Source organism: Eurosta solidaginis, chromosome 5, assembly GCF_040869045.1.
Source record: "Eurosta solidaginis isolate ZX-2024a chromosome 5, ASM4086904v1, whole genome shotgun sequence".
NCBI lineage: Eukaryota > Metazoa > Arthropoda > Insecta > Diptera > Tephritidae > Eurosta > Eurosta solidaginis.
In genome coordinates, this window is record NC_090323.1 from 255,027,113 (window position 1) to 255,052,646 (window position 25,534).

Here is a 25,534-nt window from a genome sequence, read left to right on the forward strand (position 1 = left end):
ATGTAATAATGCAAAATGGCCTTTATTCAAGTACTTCACAATAACACTTGTACTCTGCAACGAATAGCTTATGCGGCAGTTACTCACGAACGTACGTACCAAAAACGTGTCAGCTGACACGACCTATCTTATGAGTATGCAATGTAAACGAAAACTCACCGACGTGCAACGCCCGTACGTACGTAGCCCGGAACGTAGAAATCAAAACAATTTTGATCTTTTCCGTAAGAACGTGTCAGCTGATCGCTCTCTCACTAGACAGAGTTGCCTAGTAAACTTTTGTGCGCTAATTTTTGACCGTTTGCACTTTTATGCAAAAACACCTAATTAAAGTTTGAAAAATTGTGAAAATAATTCGAAATAATTATGTAAAAGTGCAGATTATAAATATGTAATCTATTTATACTTATTTAATATTTATTCCGGCCTTTTACAATATCAAAAATTAAATTGGAAAAAGTTGATGTTTCCATAAGCATGCATGCAAAATGGTCAATGGCAACAGTGCTTATCTGTAAACAATACACACACAAATATGTTATGTACATGTACACAGACGCACACATTGATTCCTACGGGCTTGAGAGTTCGGTCAAAGGTGTTTCGTACGACAAACGTCCGTACGTACGGCACACGTCGGTGGGTAACTGCCGCATTACTTAATAACCAAACTGATTGACAGCTCAAATGAAACTCTACTATTCAAAATAATACTGCTACAGCTCGCTAGATAGCGCTTAATCCAAATCTCAAATCAAACTGAATTACTTCTTACTAGCCTGCCCCGCTTTTATAGTTTACGCTGCATACTTCTAGGCTCTTCGATTTCCAGAAGTTACTAGTTAGTTCGGCTACAAAATCGCCAGCCACAACTACGTGCACACATTATTGCTCTCTCTTGTGACAACTCAGATAAGATATATGCATGTGTTTGTGCATTGCCGCTCCGCTGCTCGTATACGTACATATGTGTAGACGCAATTATTTATTCGTTTATGTAGATACATAATGATTGAATTATTTATGTGAATGTTTGTAGTTTACAGTCTCTCGCGCATACATAGGCGTATAAGTAAATGCATCTGTGTGTGACATATTTCGGCTGCCTTATATATGTGTATACATGATTTGATTATTGACGTAAATACTGCTTATCGTGGCCTTGGCATCGCCTTAGTGATGGTATAACTTAGTGATGTTAATATCCGTGACAATATTTATTTGAAAAATACCATTGTGTGTAAGGCTTATAGCTCATATAAAGTAAAACTTACGTAAGGAATTATTATAACCTATAGGTAGAATATAACAGCTTTATTATAAGGCTTATGGACCAACAAAAATAAGGCTTACATAAGGCCGTACTAAAAGAAACTACTTGCTGTATTAGGACCTTATATATAAGGCTTATACATATATAGCCCACCCAAAATCAGGCTTACAACAGCTGTTATAATGACGAGGTTGAATAAGGATTGGTGTACCATAGTATAACCTTATCATAAGCTTTATTGCACATGTAAAATTGCATTGACTTATAATAAGACACCGTCTGACTTCAAATTCATTTATTCATATTCATAATAACCTATACAGCAAGAGCCCGTGACGGCCAGACCTTTGTCATTTTATACAAGTTGAAATTTCGTCAGTGCATACTTCCAACTGAAGCAGGATCGTTGGTCTATTATAAAACTTGAGTCATGGTGGCTTTAACAGATATCGCGCAAAAATTTTGCAGATAAATAGACCTTTCTTTCTGATTTCATATATGGTCTTCGTCACGATAGCCACTAGCGTCATTGCCAGACACTTTCCATAGTGGCTTTGATTAGCCAGACAATTTTAAACCTTCTAAACTTCAAAGAACATCGAAGCAATTTTATACAGAAATTCGAATACAAAATCTTTAAAAAAAAACTTTTGAAATTTTGTTTGCCGTAAAAAACTTTCAGCTTATGAAAAAGTATTTAGCTTTATGAAAAAGTACAGTTTTGCATTATAAAAAGTGTCTGGCTGGACAAAGCCACTATGAAAAGTGCCCTGACGAAGACAATATATGAAAATCCGTCTTAATAAAATGACGAAAGAAAGGTCTATTTTTATTTTTGCACGATATCTGTTAAAGCCACTATGAATCAAGTTTTATAATAGTATACACGAACGAAATTTCAACTTTTATAAAATGACGAAGGTATGGCAGTCACGGCCTCTACGACTACTACATATTTCAAAACTGAATTCAAATTTTTTATTCTGTTATGTCTTTTATGAAAATTATTAATAAAACGCATAGATAGTTGCCTTAAACTTTTAGCTTTTTTTTAGCCTTAAACATTTTTATTTAGCCTTTTTTAGCTTTTTATTTTTGTCTATCTAGCTTTTTTTCTGCAAAAGTTCTGGCAACACTGGTGGCGGTCAACTGTTTGGTAGCCATTATGACGACAACACAACGCGCTTTATTACCACCGCTCTCTTCTCTTGTTGTAGCCAATGTGGTTCATAGCGTGAAAATCGCCTATGGGCTGATTGCAATTCGGGATGCTGCTGTTTATTGCATTTCATATTTTGTCCACTCCATATACGTAGTCCAGGTGTATACAACAACACATTTGCTCTATTACTTTACATCTAGTTTTTAATGGTCTTCTATTTACTATAATCATCATTATCATCATGATTGCATGCGAATGTGAAAATGGATGAAATGGCCAATGGTCTACATTGTACAAACACACATACGTTTATGTAACAAATAATGACGTTGAGGAGCTACAAAATATTGCCCACATTCATATCGATATTGGTAGTTGCTTGGTGTAACTTATTTTCCATTACAATCACGTTAAGAACAAAATATAGTTAAAAGAGAAGGGCTAGCCTAAGTGCCAAATGTGATTAGTAAAATGATACAACGGACGTTATAATTTGTTTTTGTAATTTATTTAAGTATTTGCTAGCTACTGGTGCTTTCTATGGTGATGCGATGATGAAACAGCGCGGGTTCGAATGTTATTTACTTTTGCTTAAGAAAAATAAAACGAGGATATTTTTTTATCCAACCAAGATGGACAAAACTATATACAAAAACACATTCAACTCAGGTTAGGTAGCAGACCTACCATTTTTAAGGAATCCAAGTATGGTATTTTTAGATTGAGACCACTGTTCTCAATAAACATTTGGACTTGAATCACATTAGAGCTCAAGTTGATAACTAGTAACCTTTTCTTATCTTGAAAGCAACAGAGGCTCAACTTGAGAATTACAGCGTTCTCAATAAATAGAAATATTTTATATGACAAAAAATCCTGTTACCCAAGTTGGAAAAATTGTGTTCTCTAATTGTTCTCAAATGTAATTATCCAAGATTGAAATACTGCAGCATTTTCATTAATTAAATTAAGCATGTAAAAATTATTTGTAATTTATAACGCTTCATTGATGCGACCAAGCACTGATTTATTTCTGCACAATAAACAGCTGTTGGCTTTGATGATGCCATCTTGGAGAACATTTTTGGTTTCAACTTCGTCTCAACTCAATATCCAATGTGAGAGCTATAGATATAATTGGGATGTCCTCATGGACCGGCCAGTTCAACCTAACCTATAAATTAAATTTAGAGAATTATTTGAGAATGATGTTGGAGATAAACTCGATAATTATGAATCTCACAAGATTTGAAAAAGTAATGATTGGAGAACGATTTTGGTTATCAACTAGAGAATTATAAGGTTGAAGAACAGTTAGAGAATTATGTCTGATATCAACTTGAGAATTGTATATTTCACGACGGCTATTAATTTTTCGATGATTTTGGGACTGCCACATTTAATTTTATTATTAAATTATTTCAAGTATGTGGCAACCTCAGTCGCCCGAGTCCACACCTTGTTCAAAGAGCTTATAATGTACGACAGTACTTTTATACAATCAAGCGACTACCGTATACATAAAAGCATAAATATACGAGGTGACAATCTCATTTGAAAATATTTTTTCTGAGGTACGGCGTGAAATACCGTTCGTTTAATACCCCAATTAGCTTGTTAACACATCCTCATTGACAGTAGATACCTACATAGGTAGAAGGTCTTAGAAAGTAAAATACTGACTTTGTACCGAATTTCATTGGCATTGGCATCTGGTTCTGAACTATGTTGCAAGTTGCGAGTGTCTATATCAAATCTCGATCGATTACAACTACATATGAAAGCGATCTAATACATAGCCGGAAACATGACTCATTCATATTATGTATTATTTTTTGTTTGTTTTGTAAAGTCCATATTCGAATGCCATCGAAATAAATTTTTCTTCTCAATATAACCATAGAAAGATATTTCAACCTTCGGGGAGTGTACAACAACAAAACAAACATACAATCGAAATCGATTTTTTCTTCTCAATGTTACCATGGATTAATATTTCATGGAATTATTTCTATGCAAATCTAGAACACTCAAATTGGAAATATCAAATCATTTCCCAGATGTTCGGGCTAGCACCTTAATGGTATCGGAACGTAGCGGATTTATATCCGGCAGAGCACTTCAGCACCCATGACACTCATCAAAACATTTGGCTAGTGTATCTATCGTTAAAACAACAACAGAAACCATTGACGCAAGTTGTTTTAAAGGGGGGTTACATACCAACGTCCGAAGTCAACTTATTCTAAAACCAGGCAAGAGCTCTAATATCTCCCCAATCTGAGAATTTTTTTATCTAAGAATCTATTGTATTTATGCTGTGATATAGGGTGTTACCTAATTAGATATCGAGATATGACGTTTTTGGAAAAGATTCTAAAGTATGGCGTTCTTCAAACAAAAATTCATATAGGGTGCTTAAAACTCTGTTATGCTAGAGAGTTTTCGAAACAGCAGCGGGGAAAGGGTGATATTTCAGTCAATATTTTAATACAAATAAATCCCAAACAAACCATCAATATCAATCAATCAATATATCCTTCAAAGTTATTTAACGTGGGTTTTAAGTACTCAAAGTGGAATTCAAACTCATTTTGAAATAATATTTTTTTTTACTCGTTTAAGCGATGAAGGGCACGATTAGTTAGGTAAAGGTATTGTTTAATATACTTTTGATAAGTGGTGTTCATTTGTCAATTCGTTAAGTACTGTACAGTAAAACCTTCAATATTGCTTCTACCAAAAAAAGGGCGCCCCCTAGCGAACTACATAACAACACAACAAAGCACTTCAACATAACAATTCAAGCTCAAGGTTTGACAGAATATTCTGTTACAAAAGTTTTAAAAATCGTTGTGACTTTTTCACGTAAAAAAAGTTGAATCAAGCTAAAAATGTGTCACACTTAAAATAGAGATAAGACAAAGTAAAATCTCCATTGTCAGGGCTTATTAGTCTGACATAATTCAATTTACAAAACGCAGCATACAAAACAAAAATATAAATTGTTTTTCTAATTGAAGCAACTCAAATATGAATCGGTGCATCAACACAGATAATAGAAAAAATGAAAAACAAACAAGAAAAACAAAAAAAAAGAAGGCAAGAAGGAACAAATATTAAGAAAAAAGCCTCCAGCGCTGGACAATTTTGATAATTATTAAATTTAATCTCTTACAGATCTATCAAACATGAGAAAAGCAATAACAACAATGGTCGGACAAACTGGCAAACAACATAAACTAAATTGACACGCAAGCAAAGACTGACAACTGAAACTAGAAAAAAACTTTGTGTTTGACTTTAACGAAACTTACAACAAAGTTGAAAAAAGTTGAACGAAAGTTAAAATTAAAAAAATTACTTACATATAAATTGAAAAGGCTGCATTTTTTATAAGTGAAGCAAAATTAGTTGTGACAAGATGAGAACAAGATTGTAAGAATAAAGCAAACGAGGACCGAATGATTATAGAAAAGGCAATGAGAATTTATTAATATTAAAGTTGTTTTATGAATAACGAATTGAGTTAAGACCGAAAAAACAAAAGTAGAGTAGACATTTTGATTTAAAACAGGAATTTTAAATACAGTAGCAAGTTCAATGCAAAGTAAGTTAGGCAAAGTTTGATGACTAATTTGAATTTATGTACGTCAAGTAAGTCACAATGATTTAATACTTTCTCATTGGTGTAGTTTAATATAATCTGCACATAGTTAAGCATGATCTCAAAGCATTGCAGAACCACCCTGCAAACCATGCAATTCCTGTTTGATTCATCAAATGTAGGTTAGGCCAGGTCCAGAGAGCGGGCTTGGGTATTACCCACACTTGCTCCCGGAGACATTTTTGTCCATTGTGAGTGCCGGCAGTAAGTGCAGGGTGGCGGCACATTCGTTTAACCCCATTACCTCCTAGTGGTCCTCAACGAACCACTTGATTTCCCTGATGAACCCAAGAAGAAGCGAGCCATCCGCCTTCCCAACCTCTGCCAGGCTGTCGAAGAACCGTGAGCCCAGAAATCTAAGCCTTCTTCTTTGAAGCTCCGGACGTCGGAAAAAAGAGTGGCAGATCGACTCCTCTTCCTCCTCATCCTGACAGCTTCTGCAGAGCTATCTTGTTGGTATTCACCATCGTCGGAGCATTGGTGCTATAGAACAATTACTTGTGATGACACCCGTAAGTACCCTCACAGCAGATTTGTTCAGTTTGAGAAGGAAGCTTGTGCTATCCAAGCATGTCCATAAGGACCTAAAGACTTTACAGTCACCCCTGTTGGTCCACAGCAAGTCCGTTGCCCTGTTCTCATACTCCTCGATTCTCCCGAGGATATAACTCAGCGGTGGTCGGACGGAGCTGTCCACTTCACTTTTGTCCAAATCGGAACCTTTCCTAGCCATCTCATCTGCGAGTGCATTCCCTTCATCAAATGTAACTTCTGTTTTTATACTCAGCTTGCTTTGCACACAGAGTAGAGTATATTAACTTTGATTGTATAACGGTTGGTTGTACAGGTATAAAGGAATCGAGATAGATATAGACTTCCATATATCAAAATCATCAGTATCGAAAAAAAATTTGATTGAGCCATGTCCGTCTGTCCGTCCGTCCGTCCGTTAACACGATAACTTGAGTATTGAGATATCTTCACCAAATTTGGTACACGAGCTTATCTGGACCCAGAAAAGATTGGTATTGAAAATGAGCAAAATCGGATGAAAACCATGCCCTCTTTTTATATATATAACATTTTGGAAAACACAAACAACCTGATTATTTAGTAAATAATATACCTAGAATGTTGAAATTTGACGTGTGGACTGATATTGAGATTCTTGATAAAATTTTGAAAAAAAAAAATTTAAATGGGCTTGGGCACCGCTCACTTGTGATAAAATCAATTTTACAAATATTATTAATCATAAATCAAAAATCGTTAAACCTATCGTAACAAAATTCGGCGGAGAGGTTGCCTTTACTATAAGGAATGCTTTGAAGAAAAATTAACGAAATCGGTTAAGGTCCACGCACACTTTTATATAAAAGATTTTTAAATAAATAATTTTCTTGCCGGCTTGAAGTCCAATTTTGTAAATAAAATTTTAAAAATTGTTGAGTTTTTTCAATATATTTCGGTTACCTACTGTAACCGTCTTCAGGATTAAATTATTTTATGCGTCTTCACTGCTCAACGCGGAGTTTTTGTTTTTTTAAAGGGGTGGTGGACGAATAAGATAAGCTATATCTTTGCAAAGAAGAGCTCTACATCAATGGTATTTCATTTCCCAAGTGTATTTATAACAATAAATAGGAAAAACTTCAAATTTAAAAAAAATGGGCTGGCACCGCCCTTTTTATGACTAAGCAATTCTCTATGTTTCGGGAGCCATTACTCGAAGAAAAATTAACGGATCGTAATAAAATTTGGTAAACAAATTTTCCCTACTGCAGGAAATATTTCTAGAAAAAATTGACGAGATCGGTTAAAGAAAATTTTTTTAAAAGGGCGGTGCCACGTGTTATGTAGAAAAGTAATTTATATAAAAAGAAATGTACAATTGAAGCTCACGCTGAGTATAATGTTCGATTACACAGGTTACACAGGCTGACAAAGGTGTCTAAGCCTTTGCTTGTTTTTTTTTTTTTTAATTTGGATTGGAAAGTATATACATAGAGTGTTCTGCAATATCCTTTGCAATTCATCAGCCTTTTCATTTCCTTATATCTCCTTAAAACCTGAAAGCCAGTATAGATGAAATGCTTGTTTGTACTTTGGGACATTTCTTAGAGGAAGAAGTGCTGTACCTTAAATACATACCTTAAAAGCATTGCTGAAGTAAGCGGACGCATGTAATCTGGTCACACTGTGTTAAATAACTGTATACAACTATAGTCATACTACCAGCATTGAGACTACTCCGTAGGCTTAAGTCTTGTTGTAGTTTTTAACGCTATATTCTTGGCCAACAGGTCTGTACAGCTGAGATGAGCAGAATAGCATGACATGTTGCTGTCGGAGTAATTTTTAATGCCCACGTTGTGCGTTTGATTGATAACAGCAGTACTCTTGTGGAGGCTTACTTCGACCTCTCTTCCGCATGAAGTTTTCTACCGTCTAAACTCCAGTGTTACAGCTTATCAACTGAATACTCTCAGCCGCGTTTTGTCCTGCATTATTCTGATCATGGAAGTAAGCAGCTCTCTTTCTTTTTATCTCTTCCACCATAGTCTATTTAACTCATCATCTAGGGGAAGGCCGGTGTAGCAGCGTTATCTCAATTTGCATTCTCCTACTAGGCCGGGTTCTCGACTTCGCCTTCCTTTTTTTATCCACCACACCGACAGTCATCGCCTCTATTGCCACTACTATCTCCCCAATATTTTTGTTTATATTTTAAGGAATGAACATGGATACCAAATGCTGCGATTTTCTAAGCCCTATGTCTACATTTTTAAAGCTTAATAACTCGTCGTTGGGGAAGGCTCGTGTTTTGGTGCTGGCTCGTCGCCTACTTCCATTCTAAGGCTCTTCCTTCTCAACTCGGTTACTAAATCGAGGGTTGCACACGGCAAAGTTCTGTTTAGCGAAGTACTTTTGTCATACTTCTAATGCCTCACACGCCGATGTCTACCGCGCGTTGTCACAGTCAGTCCGAAAAAATGCGAAAAATATGTTGTACTCAGGCGATATGGTCAATCTGCTCATCAATTGGTGATTTGATAATCTTAAATTTTCTCATTAATCGACTTACCAGACAACAGTACTTTTGTGTTTCTTTTTTGAAAACACACATTGGCTTTGCAGACCAATAAGACGCGACTATATTTTAACAAAAAGGACTCTAAAATATCTGTGTATGAAGGGAAAGTTTGCTGCCCACGTTGTAGTTTTATAAAATAATTTTTTAGTAATTCCCTCTTTGGGCTCCATATGTGCTTAGGGCTTTAGATAAATTAACACAGCCTCCATTTAAATGTATTTGTATTTTTTGTGAATAAGACTGATACATTTTTTGAACATTGGTGGAAGAAATTCTGGAAGATGAAATTCTGTTGAAAAGCTGATAGATCCACCAATAAAGTGGTGTAAAGTCAGCGCAGTGGTGTTTGTTTAGATGCTCTTTAAAAATTTTATGTTTCGGACCCTCATTTCACTTTAATGTAGTAATAAAATTGTTTCTTTTCATTTAGGTATTACTTTTTGTTGTTATTTCTGTATTTGACAGTGTAGCTGATGAGCCAACAATACGTAGAAATCACTCACTGTCCCATTGTTGCGCTAAAATTAACGAAGAACTAGCAACCTTTTCGATTTTATACTTAAATTTATATGCATGTGTGTATGTCCATATGTTTGAGAGTTTCTCACTAACTGCATAGTAATTAGATGATTAACAAAATCTTAAACCATTTGCCAGATCTCTCTAGGCCTTAATTGTTTTTACAACTTAAACAAAACATATGTACATACATACAAACTACTTACACTAGCATAGAAATGCAAGAAGATATTGCACCTAAAAGCCAAATAAATCAACAAAAAAAGGTCTGACAACATAATGATATCCAAGTAAAGTCCATTTTGATTGTCAAATTAATTACTTTCTCACACATAATCAGTTAAATTCAATTTTTCATAGACAAACTTATTTACATAGGAATTTAAACATATGTACATACATACATATGTATATACATTAGACTGGGTCGATTTATTAACCGATATCGCGCCATCCATTTTTTGATAGGATTTGGGCTCAGGAAAAAAAGTTCCACTACGCATACCCAAAAAAAATAATTTTCGAGCCTGCGAAAAAAAAAATGGCGAAAGGGTAAATTTTTCGACCAAAACACTCCCCCCGCAGGCTCGAAAATTATTTTTTGGTATGCGTAGTGGAACTTTTTTTCCTGAGCCCAAATCCTATCGAAAATCGATGGCGGGATATCGGTTAACTTTCGTCCATACCAATCGACCCAGGTTAATATACATGCATTAGGGTACACGAGTTGATTTTTGGCAGCGTAGACCTGTCTGGCGTTGTTTCTTTCTGGAAGATATGTTACCCTAATGTTGCACTCTGCAATTCTAACTTTTGTGAGAGGTGCATACATAAAAATTTACGAGAGTTCTGAGAAGAACCAACAGGGCGACTGACTATATTTAACATAGCAGATTGCATTTAATTACTAGTCAGAAAAGGCAATACGGGTATCACGAATAACAGCCGAAATCCAAAAACAAAAACTGGCTTTCTCAGAGAAATACACATATTACTAGAAGACCGGGCAGACGTTTTCCTGCCCTAAATTTGGCCTATCTGCATACATTTTAATAAGCTTTTTCCGTCTGACTCTACCCCCCCCCCCCCCTCTTCATTTTTTCCTAATCCTTTTATTCACTCCTCCCTCCGTCTTTTTCGCTTCATCTATCTCCATCTTGGTCTGATTCTATCTCTTTCTCAATCTCAATCTCCTTCTCTCTTTTCTCTTCTCTCAATTTCTTCCCATTCTTCTGCATCCCTTATTGCCTGTCCCAGAGGGTGGTATGTATTTTATTCCAGTCCCAGTCCCAGCCCACTCCGAGTCTCAGTCCCAGTCCTAGTCCTAATCCCAGTCCCAGTCCGTCTCTGGATAATATATTACTCTGTACTGAAGCACTCATCAACAGCTTTCATTTGATATCCATATTGTATAAACACTGTCTAGGCATTCACTGGCCCACGTTTTGGCCTATATCTCGAGATCCTAGTCACCCAGGCGGCCACCGTGATGTGATGGTGGCGTGCTCCGCCTACCACACCGTATGTCCTGGGTTCGCAACCCGGGCAAAGCAACATCAAAATTTTAGAAATAAGGTTTTTAAATTAGAAGAAAATTTTTCTAAGCGGGGTCGCCCCTCGGCAGTGTTTGGCAAGCGCTCCGGGTGTATTTCTGCCATGAAAACCTCTCAGTGAAAACCCATCTGCCTTGCAGATGCCGTTCGGAGTCGGCTTAAAACATGTAGGTCCCGTCCGGCCAATTTATAGGGCAAATCAAGAGGAGCACGACGCAAATTGGAAGAGAAGCTCGGCCTTCGATCTCTTCGGAGGTTATCGCGCCTTACATTTATTTTTTTTATTTTAGTCACCCAGGGGTATGAAAATTGCCCTCTACATAACTAAAGAATATCTTGAATTAAAAAAAATTTCATAGTACCTCTAAGCGCGGGCCCCCTCAGAAACCCCTCCCCCACCCTCTCGGCGGGCCTGGTGATGTGCTATACTTGATATCATTCGCTATAATATTTTTTATTGATAAGCAGGTTGTTTAATTAAACACCAAGCAATTACACGGAGGTATATCCGCATCACCTGAAAATATGAGAGCCACTGCGTATACGTAACATTTTATTATTACGTATAAACAAATAAAAAAAATTTTGAAATAAAATAATATTGACTACAAACTAAGATATGACCTATCCTATCTCTCAAGTTATATCAAACTACACACGGGGTGCAAAAGAAATTCAAAATCGGTTCAATAGTTTAGGAGTCCATCGCGCCCGAAAATGTTGTGACACGTGTTTTTTATATATTAAGATTTTTGATTTTTTCAGAATTTCTTTCACAATAATTTATTTTCACTTTCAAATGTTCTCTCACGATCTCTACAAATATTGGGATCATTGCGGTACTATTTTGAGAACATTTTGGGATTATTTTGTCGCCTTTGTTTAAGGAAATATTTCGAGATCATTTAGGAATCCTTTCGCTATTAATTACACGAATAATTCTGGGTCATTTCAGGATTGTTTCGGGATTAAGTCGGGGCTATTTTAAGATCGTTAAGAGGATTATCTTGCGTGTTCATTTCGGAGCCATTTCGAGCTGATTTCGAGATTATATTAGCGCCTACCTCGGGACTAATGGGAAAAATTTATGAATACGAAAAGTAATGGGGCTGTTATTATTATCGACATGCCATTGGTTTATTATCGACGTGTTATAATCTTATTATCGACAACAATCGAAGAATATCGACGTGTTGTCGGCTTATTATGAAAGATTTATTGATTTGCTATTAATTTGTTATCGATATTCTTTCAATAACCAATCGATAGCAAATAGATATTTTTGACAGTAAACCGATGTTTTTTCGATAAAAAATTGATATTTTTTCGATTACAAATCGAAAGCTTTTCTATAACAAATCGATATCTTACGATAACAAATATATTTCTTTTCCATAGCTTTTTGATGATATACCGATACTTTTCGATAAAAATCTAATTTTTTTTCTATAGCAAATCGCTATTTATTCGATAAAAAATCGAAATTTTTTATGACATATTGATGTTTTCGAATCCGATAAGCCATAGATATCGTTTGCTATCGATAACAAGTTTCTAACTCGTCGTTAGCAAGTCACTAACGCGTTTATACTTCACAGAAAGATGCCATAACAAACCCAAAAAAAGATAACACTCCGATAACGGCAGTTTTGCTTTCCTTTCCTTACCTTTCCTTTCATTTCCTTTCCTTTCCCTTCCTTTTCTTTTCTTTTCTTTTCTTTTCTTTCCTCTACCCTAATTTCCCTTAAAATCTTTCCTTTCCTGTCGTTTGTTCCTTTTCTTTTCTTTACTTGTCTTTCCATTTTTTCTGTTGCCTTTATTTTTCCCCTTCCTTTTCTTTTCTATTATTTACGCATCAAAAAATGAAATGTGGGACACTCTAATTCATACATATCTACTTATATTCATACACATACAATGTATATTATACATCATGTTTACATGGATCAAAGAAAGTTATTATCTACTCGCTAAACTTACAGCAATAACATTAAGATTGATCTATGTAGTCGGGTTAAGCTTTCATGTATCTTAAAGTTGTCTGAAGTTTGTTGTTGCTTTGACTTCAACTTCATCAATATTCATTTACATGCCTATTGATCTTTGTAAACAGAGAATAGTTTTGTACATTGTGTAAGAACCACCGCCACAAACTCCTTATGGCTTTGTTGTTGTTCACAAAGTTAAGAAAAATACCGACAATTCAATGATCTATTCAATGATTCACTCGACAATGACTCAATTTTATGCCATCAATTATTTGTGGGTTAACCTAATATCACATTTACACTGCAATCAAATTGCTAATTTTGAGTGAAAAATTCCAAAAGCGACTAATACAAATCGCATTTCGAAAATGACTCATTTGAAAGTACGCATTTGAGACCAGTGTAGGTTAGGTTAGGTTGAACTGGCCGGTCCATGAGGACCTCACTTGGACTCATTGAGTCCGTAGTGTTACCAGAAGTTTGTTTTAACAACCAAACTGAAAAACCCTATCAAAAAACAGGACCTATGTTATAAAATAACTCCGTCCTCTTGGCAAATACTAGAAGCTTCCTAGGACTTAAGCCACTTCCTGCTTCTAGATCTGACAGCTTTATCACTCCTAATAGTTGGAGTCTTAGCCTGGCAAGTGCAGGGCACGAGCACAGAACGTGCTCCATCTTTTCCTCCTACAACCCGCACTTCCTACATCTGCTATCACTGACCAAGCCTAATTTAAAGACATGTGACGCCAGAAGGCAGTGTCCAGTCAGAATACGCGTCATGAGTCTACAGTCCTCTCTTTTTAATGATAGAAGCAACTTTGTTAGTCTAAGGTTGTAAGACCTACACATAATCTTCAACACTTTACAGCCCCGCGCTTGAACCCACGCCTTTCCCGCTTGGTCGATCATGTGCACCTCTCGTCTTCGCTTAATCTTGCCTAGTCTAATTGGGACGTCTACGGAGCAAGCTTCAAGGGATGCGTCCTTTTTAGCTAGTTTGTCCACTTTTTCATTCCCATCTATTCCCATATGCCCTGGGACCCAATATAGATGTATGTTTCTCCCTGTCCCGATTCTCTACAGAGACTGCTTACACTCTAACACGCATTTAGATGATTTCGTATTCGAGATTATTGCCTTAATTGCTGCTTGACTATCAATATAAAAGTTAATACAGTTGCAGCTTAAGCTATTCTCTTACAGGGTTGCTACTGCTTTGGTTACGGCTACTATTTCGGCTTGGAAAACCCTACAGTAATCCAGCAGCCTGTAGACTCTGTTTATTTCCGGATCAGCGCAGTACACCGCAGACCCTACCCCTTCCACTACTTTGGAACCATCAGTGTACACATGTATCGCCTCGTCCGCCATTTGCGTACCCTTGCGCCAACCGTCCACCTCTATTGTGGCCTTAAGATCTCATTCGAAGCGCAGATAGGGAATCAGGTAGTCTGTTCGTCTTGTGATTGATGACGCTATATTACTATGGCCATATGGTAGGCGCTCAAGCTGCCCCGAGGAACCGAGACCAGTGTAATTGTTATATAAATCTGGATGGTGAAAAGCTTACATTGTTGTCTACAGAAAATTATGGAAAGTTTTATGGAAGCAATGTGGTCTTATTTGACAGAGATACCTACGTGAAGGTGGTATCGTTTAGAATAAGATTTAATAATTTTAATTGTTTAAAATTATTAACACCACAAACATTCGAAATTTTTCCAATGGCGTTTTAAAACAATAAGTGCGGCAGTTTCATAGCAATTGAGGAGTTGCGTGCAAAAAGGGATCAAGGTGGACAAATTTTTGTTTGGAAGCTATCCAAAGCACCTGATAGAAACACACTCGAGGGGCTTGCCAAACCTGTGTCGGGAGACCACGCGGTTTAGAAAAATGTCCCAAAGAGCTTTTGATATTGGTGCGTCAGTTAAGTCGCGAAACTTCGGTTAGCTAGACAAGCACATTCTCTCTACACCATGGGTTACCTTAAGTCATAACACTCTCGCACTACCAATGATAGCAGAATCATGCTACGAAATGGGGACGCCTGCACTACAACACAGCCGCAGCAAAAAAAACCTGAATACAAGCAGTGGAGCCCAAGCATAAGTTTTCGCTTTGTTTGGTAGAGGTGTTTTTGCTTTTAGTTGACTCTGTTCTATGTGTACGATAGAGTTTTTATTATCCTATGCGTATATATACACAACTTAAATCTTAAATAAACTGATTTTTGTATTTATAAACGTGTTTCTCCTTTTTTGCACCCCATTCAAAATCTTTGTCGTACAAAATCGTAAAACTTTAAATCCACCCTCAAATAGCAACTAAAAATTCCGTTCGCATCCCTCTTTTCAGCAAACATCAGAGCGGCAGGTTCAGCAATCATTTATTCACATAAATTGCATTATGTCTGCAATAAGTTTTATTTAAGCACATATTTATTACTACGGCAACAAGAATAGCAACAAAAAAGAATTAAATTCAAAATGCATGACTGAGTTGGGGTGAGCACACGAGATTGGCGCGGACGGTACCATCAGATTTTCATTACACAAAAGAGGGACAAGTGTAATGGACGTTGCGGACAAAAAGGCAGTATCTAAATGATATATTTGATTTTTTTTCGTTTAAATGTTTTACATACATACATAAATTATTTTATTACCAGAGCCAGATTATCCATAAGTCTTTGAAGCAATCGCTAAGAGGCTCCACTATTGGCAGGGGCCTTGAGTAGATGAAAAAAAAATTCAAAATATTTAACTTATTTTGTTGATTTTCCCACAGGGCGGATAAATGATGTATACTGGAACGATTTTCTGACATCCCTTGTCAAATTTAATTTCGAGACAAACCGGTTTCGGCGTTGTGCCATCATCAGTGTCGATTTTCGTTCTGATCTGTTGTTGTCGTTTGTCCTGTATTAATAGTTCGTAGGTACCTGAACAGGTATTGTCAAAATTGATGCTTGTGTATATTTATGTGTATATGCTGTGTGTTCATTCAAAACCGAGGGTGGTTTTTACTGATCGATTTGTATGGCTGACTGAAGCAGGTAAAAGTCAGTAATTCTAGTCGTTTGACCTTCTTTGTGAGTTTGTTGCTTTGGTGCCTTTATTGTTTTGTGTTTATTTGTTGTTGTGTGTTTGTCTGTTGTACCTGTGTGATTATTTGTTTCTTGTAAACAAGTTTTAAAGGCTCAAATAGTGTGTCAGAAATTGTGTTTATCTGTTCGTTTATTATTCTACCGTCTAATGTTTTCTATTTGTAGATTTTCATGTTTTCGAGTACGTTCAGACGTCGGCCTTTTGCTTGTATGTTAAGGACCCTAACTGTTTTATTGATGTTTGCTGGGAACAATCATATCGACCATGTGATTCGCGAAGTTAGACTCTGGTATAATGCTTGCATTCGGTGATTTTTTTTTGTAATCTTAAACGTGTTATCTGATAATAGTTTGATTTAAGATTGATATTTAAAGTGGTTTCCGAAATAAAAGTCACAATCTCGGGTATCTGCAAATTTAGTTTGTATCAAGAGATATCGAATAGTGATGATTGATTCAAAGCAAAACAGTTCCACGCCACACCAGCGGACAGAAAAATGGCAGTCGCAACTTTTATTAAATTTCGTCAATTGAACTTTAAGTTAGATATATTAATATTGTTACGAATATTTGCAAAACTAAGGGGTGTTGCCATGTCTAAGCCGATGCTAAACAGTGATATCATGCACATCCATAGATCAATCATTATGTATCTACATAATCGAATCAATAATGCGTCTACACATATGTACGTATACGAGCAGCGGAGAAGCAATGCACAAACCCATGCATATATCTTATCTGAGTTGTCACAAGAGAGAGCAATAATTTGTGCAAGTATTACTCAAATGAGAAATTATACATCTGTAGTTGTAGCTGAGAAATTTATAACTAACTAATTAAAATTCTGGAAGCGCCTAGAAGATACCACGAGAAAATCACAGAGTATAAAAGCATCAGCAGTAGAGGCGCTAAGGGCAGTTTCGATTAAGACGCTATCTAGCGAGCAATAGCAGTATTTTTTTGAAAGTCAGTTTCATTCGAACTATCAATCCAATGAGTTTGGTTATTAAGCAAGCTATTCGTTGCAAAGTTTGAGTGTTATTGTGAAGTACTTTAATAAAGGCCATTTTGTATTATTAAATATTGGAGTTATTTATTCAACAGTTTAGTGATTCGAACTTAGCAGAGGGTTGCAAATAAGAGGATTTGCAAGTAAATTCGTTACAATATTTTAAGAACAAGCTCCTATTAATTTTGCAATTGAAATTGTGCAAGTAAAACTAGAAAATAGCGAAATTTTATTTTGAGTTGAATGAATCTAAAACATCCTTCATACAAAAAAATCGTCTAAAATCAAGCGAATTTTTAGAGACCTCTGTACATGTACTTTGTTGGACTAAGATGTATTGGGCTACAAAACTACATACACAAAAAGATTCAGCTAGAATTCGAGCTGAAAAATGCTTTTGGGTCATGAAATTCATAGAAGTTTTGTCTCAAAATATCAAAAATTAAAAAAATTTTATACGACAGCATGACACTCTTAAAACCTCTTATCAAAAGGCACATCTTGGATCCAGAATAGTGAATTTCGGATTCACGAACATTGAAAATTTTGTTTTTGTGAAGAAATATTTGCAAAAGTAATTGAAAATTCTCATGTGGTTATCGTATTTGTTGCGCGCATATGATTTTGATCCAAAACCGGTGTTCAACCCACCTTGTTTGTTTATAAGCGCGCCCGAAGGCCTCCAATGCAAAAAGGTGCTGTGCGCAAAAGTACTATGGATCCCACTCCAGATTTAAGAGCGATCCGGAGCATTTTTAGGTTTTTGGAAATAATTTTACACATCAGCAAATTGTTAGCTTCCATTTTCGGACTCGCCATTCTGGATACGTGTATTTTGACAGCACTCCCGATATTTTTCGACGTGAATTAAGAATGTCATGCTGTCGTATAAAATTACCGTTTTTCCTAATTTTGAATCAAATTATCACTTACTAAGTTTAGACTTTTTACTCGTATTAGGCCATCTGAGTGGAATAAATATCACCATTTCGGAAACGCTCTATCTCAACAAACTTGGGAAAAACGCCTTTCATCAGAATTTCTGTGCAGAACGCCCTACCTCAGATTTTTTTGTTTCAAAAATTCTCTAAATCAGAATTCGGTTGGACAGCGCTCTATCTCTACATAAATTTGACACATTTCGAGCTGAGATTGGACGTTTATGCAAAAAAAGATGTCGAGATGGACGAGATTTCTAGCAGTAGATAAACAGTTATAACTAAAAAATTAGGGCTGCGCTGCATGGGAGTTTGGAAGAACACATGTTTTAAAGCTACTCGCCCGAATAATTTTTTTTTAAATTATTTAATTAGCTTATTGAATTAATTATTTAAGGCACAAAGTAAGTGCTTTTCCATTTAGAAAAGCTAAACAGAGGTATCAAAATAAGTGCCATGCTTTTCAAATCCTGGCATAAACTATGGAATGGTTCGTGTATTCAAAATTTGATTTACACGTGCTTAAGAAAACTGGTTGAAAGTGTCTATACAACCTAAAGAGGAGATACTTGCACGTAATCTCAACTGCAACAAGGCTGACAACCAAGCCATTGGTTAATTTCGCTCTGAATAAAACACCAAGCATACCCCTGAGAGTCAGACGGCTAGAATAGGGAGGATGACTTCGAACTGGATCCCATTCCAAGCGCATCAAGGCAAACAGGAATTATTTTTGAACAGATTATAATTTATCACAATGAACCCCCATACTACTGATGCGTATTCCAAAATAGGTCTTACCAACGACGTAATTCTGGTAATATTGGCATCATTGGATTCTTTAGCCAATCGCTTTATAAATGCAAATGTCCCTTTAGCTATATTTCTACCACTTTCAATATGTGATTTAAAATCAAGGTTAGGTTCCATGGTTACACCCAAGGCAGCAATAAAGGGCGTTTTGTAGCGACCTATAGTGAAATTATGAATACGCATTTGCATTTCTTCAGGTTGAGGGACATGACATTCACGGATCAGCAGTCAGCTCGAATACTTAGATTGGCCTGAAGGCGCAATCTATCCTTTGGTGTACGGATCATCGGTGTAAAAAACTTAAGAAATTTGGAAGTCCATTTAAAAACAACAAGATATAAAAATGGTTCCAAATGGCTTTCTTGGAGCACACCTGCTGCAATTTTGAAAAAGTTATTCAAACAAATTATGCGAATGGGCGATTTCGAAGTGGCAACTAAGATAAAATTTCTAATTTCAAGCTAACCGGTAGTTTACTTGACAGATCATAAAACGATTTTTGTTAAATAAACTGCTTGTTATTTGATTCCAAGCTTTGACGCAATAAATCCGGTCCTGGATGCACTGCCAGTACTTTTCCAAAATAAAAATTACGAAAGCAAATTATGACAATAATTCATTTAGCGTCCACTTAGAAGAAGCGAATGCCAATTGTAAATCACGTTTGGTGTTATATACCTACATATTATATTTAAGATATATGTATGTATATATAATGGATTTTATTTGCTTTATATATTGTATTTATAAACGTATTGTAACGAATTTGCTGCAAATCCTCTTATTTGCCCTTTTGCTAGGATCGTATCGCTAAACTGTTGAATAAATAACTCCAATATTGAATAATGGAAAAATGGCCTTTATTAAAATACTTCACAATAACACTCAAACTGTGCAACGAATAGCTTAATAACCAAACTGATAGCTTAAAGGAAACTGACTTTCAAAATAATAGTGCTATTGCTCGCTAGATATCGTCTTACTCGTAACTGCTTGACAATTCAAATCAAACTGAATTACTTCTTACTCGCTTGCCGCGTTTTTATAGTTTACGCTGCATACTTCTAGGCTCTTCGATTTCCAGAACTTACTAGTTGTTTCGGCTACAAAATCGCCAGCCACAACTACGTGCACAAATTATTGCTCTCTCTTGTGACAACTCATATAAGATATATGCATGTGTTTGTAGTTTACAGTCTCCCGCACACACATAAGCGTATAAGTAAATTCATCGGTGGGTGACATCTCATCTCTCGCTGCCTTGTATGTAAATGTTGCTCGTCGGAATGTGTACATATGTGTAGACGCAATTATTGATTCGTTTATGTAGATACATAATGATTGAATTATTGATGTGAATTCACGTCACTGCTTAGCATCGGCCTGGAGATGGCAGCACTCCTCAGTTTTGCTAATATTCGTAACACTGCCCTCCACCTAAGTCTGATCGTCCCGATCAGACAAATCTCCCAACCTAAACGCCGCTAGCATCTCCGAATGTACCACCCTTCTAATCCGTGGTTTCCCAGTGGTTTGTATGCGGTAGATGGTATCACTGATCTTCTTCACAACTTTGTACGGGCCTTCCCAACTGCACCGTAATTTGGCTGGAACACCTTTCCGCCGGTGAGGGTTGTTTAACAGTACCAAATCTCCCGCCAAGAAACCTTCGAATTAAAGTTCTTGTCATGCCAGTGTTTCATCTTACTGCTCGTTACCCTGGGCCGTTCTTTCACACTCTGTTGTTTGGTCAATGAACCACTTCGTAGAGCTTGCGCTGGACGGATTTGCTTTGCATAATCGGTATCGTTCCCACATTTCACAACAGTAGTGCGCTCCGGCTTGAAACTGCCCTCGCATTCTTTCTCGGAAATTCGTTGCTTTGTTTTCCTGCGTCTTTTAGATTTTTTCAATGCCAGTGTTTCTCTCGCAGGTACTTTTGATTTTAATTTATTTGGCCCATTCGATCTATCAACCTTTGCCTTTGACTTTCGTGGTCTTTGTCGAGTCTTTTCCACCAGTACCCGATTACTGCTGAACCCTTTTTCCAAACTAAAGTTAAGTGGTATGTCCTGGTTCTTATAGCGCATAATTTTTCTCCGCATCTCGATCCTGACGTCATGGTCAACCCAGAAGTCCACTCCCAATATGACTTCATCAACGATCTCCGCCACAACGAATTTGTGTAGAACCATAACTTTTCCAATTAATACCTCACATACCACTTCGCCTTGAACTTGGTTATACTCGCCTGTTACCGTACGCAACCTTGCTCCAGGTAATGACTTTACTCTCCTGTAGACCAAATCAGATCGAATCAAGGAATGAGATGCCCCCGTATCTACAGTCAGTACACGCTCTTTACCATCCACATTCCCTCTGATGGTAAGACTGCTTGATTTCCTTCCAATCTGCGACACAGATATCACAGGACATTCAACAGCCGGGGCAAGTTTCCGTTCTTTACATTTGACACGCTCTTGCTCATTTCCGCCAGCTTTGCGTTTACGACCACCCACATTGTTGGAACTATTAGGATCAAGATCGCAATGACGTGCAATGTGACCTGGGTTGCCGCACTTGAAACATTTAATAACTCCGGCATTCTTCTGTTGAGATCCCTTCAGTGCTTCCAAAATTGTGTCTACCCAATCTGGCCTTTCTACTTCCACACGGCGTGCTTCGAAAACTGGCTTACACAGAAGCGACGCTGTTTCCTGAATCAGAGCATGCGATACCGTTTCAGCAAATGTTAGTTTTGGATTCGCATATGTAGCCCGCTTCGTTTCCACATCTCGTATGCCATTTATAAAGCTCTGAATCTTTACCCTTTCAGTGTATTCCACGGGTGCGTCTGCATTTGCAAGATGAGCCAATCTTTCAATATCTGAAGCAAACTCCTGCAATGTCTCATTTGCTTTTTGGTAGCGGTTTTGCAACTCAATTTGGAATATCTGTTTCCTATGCTCGCTTCCGTAACGTCTCTCTAAAGCGCTCATCAATGTTTCGTAGTGTTTCCGCTCATACTCTGGGATGGTCTGTAAGATTTCCGCGGCAGGCCCTTTCAGTGCCACGAACAGAGCTGCAACTTTATCTTCAGCATTCCATTGGTTCACTGCTGCGGTCTTCTCAAACTGTAGCTTAAAGACCTGGAAAGGAACAGAACCGTCAAAGGATGGTGTTTTTACCTTTGTATTGCTTGCTGAAACAGCTGGGCGGTTTAATTGCAACTCTTGTATACGACCTCTCAAAGCATCCACCTCGGCTTCGATTTTTTCCTCAAACTGCGTTATTTTCTCGTCCAAACGTGCTTCGAGTTTTGATGATATACGCGCCTCTTGCGCTTCGAGTTGTACTGTTATGCGTGCCTCTTGTGCTTTCAGTTGTGTCTCCATCTTTGATGTAATCTGTGTCGACATTTTTGCCATACGCGTTTCTTGTGCTTCAAACTTGGATGTTATATCTGTCTTTTGCGATTCTAGTTGTGATGCCATATATGTCTTCTGCTCTTCCAGTTGAGATGACACTGTCGATGTTTGAGCAGATATTGCAGCTAAAATCATGTTCAAGTCTGTGCTGGTAACCGTCTGCGATGTTTCGTTTTTCTCTTCAATTTTTGTTGTCTCCTCGCTATCAAGATGAAAGACATACTCTTCCACATCAATTCCTTCTGCTTCCATTGCCTCTCGTAGCCGTGCCTGAAGTTCAAGTTTAACGCCGCTTGTATTCAATCCACGGCTCTCCAACTCCTTCTTTAGTTGCTGGATCTTCAATTCACTAAACTTCGCCATGTCCCTGCTGTCCTCTGGAATTTATTCAACAATTCCTCTTCTGACACCAATTGTAACGAATTTGCTGCAAATCCTCTTATTTGCCCTTTTGCTAGGATCGTATCGCTAAACTGTTGAATAAATAACTCCAATATTGAATAATGGAAAAATGGCCTTTATTAAAATACTTCACAATAACACTCAAACTGTGCAACGAATAGCTTAATAACCAAACTGATAGCTTAAAGGAAACTGACTTTCAAAATACTAGTGCTATTGCTCGCTAGATATCGTCTTACTCGTAACTGCTTGACAATTCAAATCAAACTGAATTACTTCTTACTCGCTTGCCGCGTTTTTATAGTTTACGCTGCATACTTCTAGGCTCTTCGATTTCCAGAACTTACTAGTTGTTTCGGCTACAAAATCGCCAGCCACAACTACGTGCACAAATTATTGCTCTCTCTTGTGACAACTCAGATAAGATATATGCATGTGTTTGTAGTTTACAGTCTCCCGCACACACAAAAGCGTATAAGTAAATTCATCGGTGGGTGACATCTCATCTCTCGCTGCCTTGTATGTAAATGTTGCTCGTCGGAATGTGTACATATGTGTAGACGCAATTATTGATTCGTTTATGTAGATACATAATGATTGAATTATTGATGTGAATTCACGTCACTGCTTAGCATCGGCCTGGAGATGGCAGCACTCCTCAGTTTTGCTAATATTCGTAACAGTATAAAGCTATTATCGCAAAAGTGGTGTTATTCACAATTTTTTTTTCGTTTCAGTTCCGATATTAAATACCTCTTTGTTAGAGCTTTTGATAATCGTCTATTCAAATAATATCGACAAGTCGATAATAAATAAGAGCCCTACTCCTTGCATTGTGAACTTTCAATACAATAGAGTAGTAAGCCACCTCTAGGTATATATACATATGGTAACGATTTTTGGGGAGTTCCTGATAATTATGCACCTTCTGCTAAAGTTCGAATCACTAAACTGTCCAATCTTAGTATTGTCTTTATTTAGCCTATTTTGGGAGTAGTACAATTAAACTTCACTAATAGCGTGTTTAAATCAAACTGACTAGTTATTCCTCAGCTTGCGCTGCTTTTATACTCTCTGTTGCCTCGTTCGCATATTTCACTTAAGGTCTAGAATTTTCAAGAACATGCCTTCTAGAACAGTTGTATCTCATACTTGGTTATTTAGCTATATGTGACTATATGTGAGTGTATGTGTGAGTAACAACTTCTGCTCTTTGCTGATGACTGCATGTGTATGTGAAGTAATCTCTTCGCTTCGAGTTGCTGATTATGTGTGTGAAATATTCTTCGTGGCCTGGTACATAAGTGTGGCTGCTTCCTTTTTTCGTTGTGATTATTTACTATCATCATAGTGATGCTAATATTCGCCACAATATGTATGTAAATAGGTTAAGTACGTATGTATGTGAGGACTTCTAAACCAAAACGCAATAAGTGACACATATAACAAATTCCTAGATAAATGAGAAAAAATGCTCAGTCTTAAATGTGGACACATCTTCAAATGATACTTATGATATTATAGCAATTATGAAAGAACACACATATAGGTCAGAAATAACATTTATAGAACAACTTGATTTGAAGTTAATAAAGATAGTTCTTTGTAATTATTGCGTTTTGATCTAGAAAAATTTATTTATTGCGTTCTGGTTTGGATGTTATTGGATTTTGAGCACTTTGATGTGAAGAGTATCAGCTTTTTATAGGGTAAAAGGTCTGGTGTCCTTATTTCAGCGACCCTGGAAGAAATAGTTGGGTCATGTATACCTTTTTTTCATATTAGTACTCCAATATCAAGTTTATGGCCCAGCTCCAGCTTCGCTTGTGAATCGTCCATTGAGTAACTTTTTGGAATTTTCGGAAAATTCTCATCCGTAGATGTTCCTTGGAGTACTCTGAAGGAGCACTTCGAGCTGAAGTAAGTGAATCTGATCTGGGACACGGCAATGTAAATTGGACCGCTTTTTTAATGTATTAGGATCAGTTGTGGAGTACTCCTTAAATACTCCTAAAGTACACCTCCAGTCGTTCTCAAGGAGTATACCAGTTTTCCACAACTTATCCACATTCATATAAACATAACTAAATGTTCATCTCAAAAGATGCAAAAACCGTTTGAAAGTATTGCATTTTGCTATGAAAGGTATTTTTCGTAGTGGTCGTGAATATTTGTCTACATTTGTTGCTTTTTACTTCTCATAAAGATTATAATATAGGTTTTTGAAAGTAAAGTTAAATCCCATCCATAACTCATAAAAATTGAAAGGTGCACTTATTGCGTTTCAGTTTCGAACTCCTAATATCTCTTTATACTCAGCGTGCTTTGCACACAGACTATATTAACTTTGATTGGATAACGGTTGGTTGTGCCGGTATAAAGGAATCGAGATAGATATGGACTTCCATATATCAAAATAATCAGTATCGAAAAAAATTTTGATTGAGCCATGTCCGTCCGTCCGTCCGTCCGCCCGTTAACATGATAACTTGAGTAAATATGGAGATATCTTCACCAAATTTGGTACACGAGCTTACCTGGACCAAGAATAGATTGGTATGGAAAATGAGCGAAAT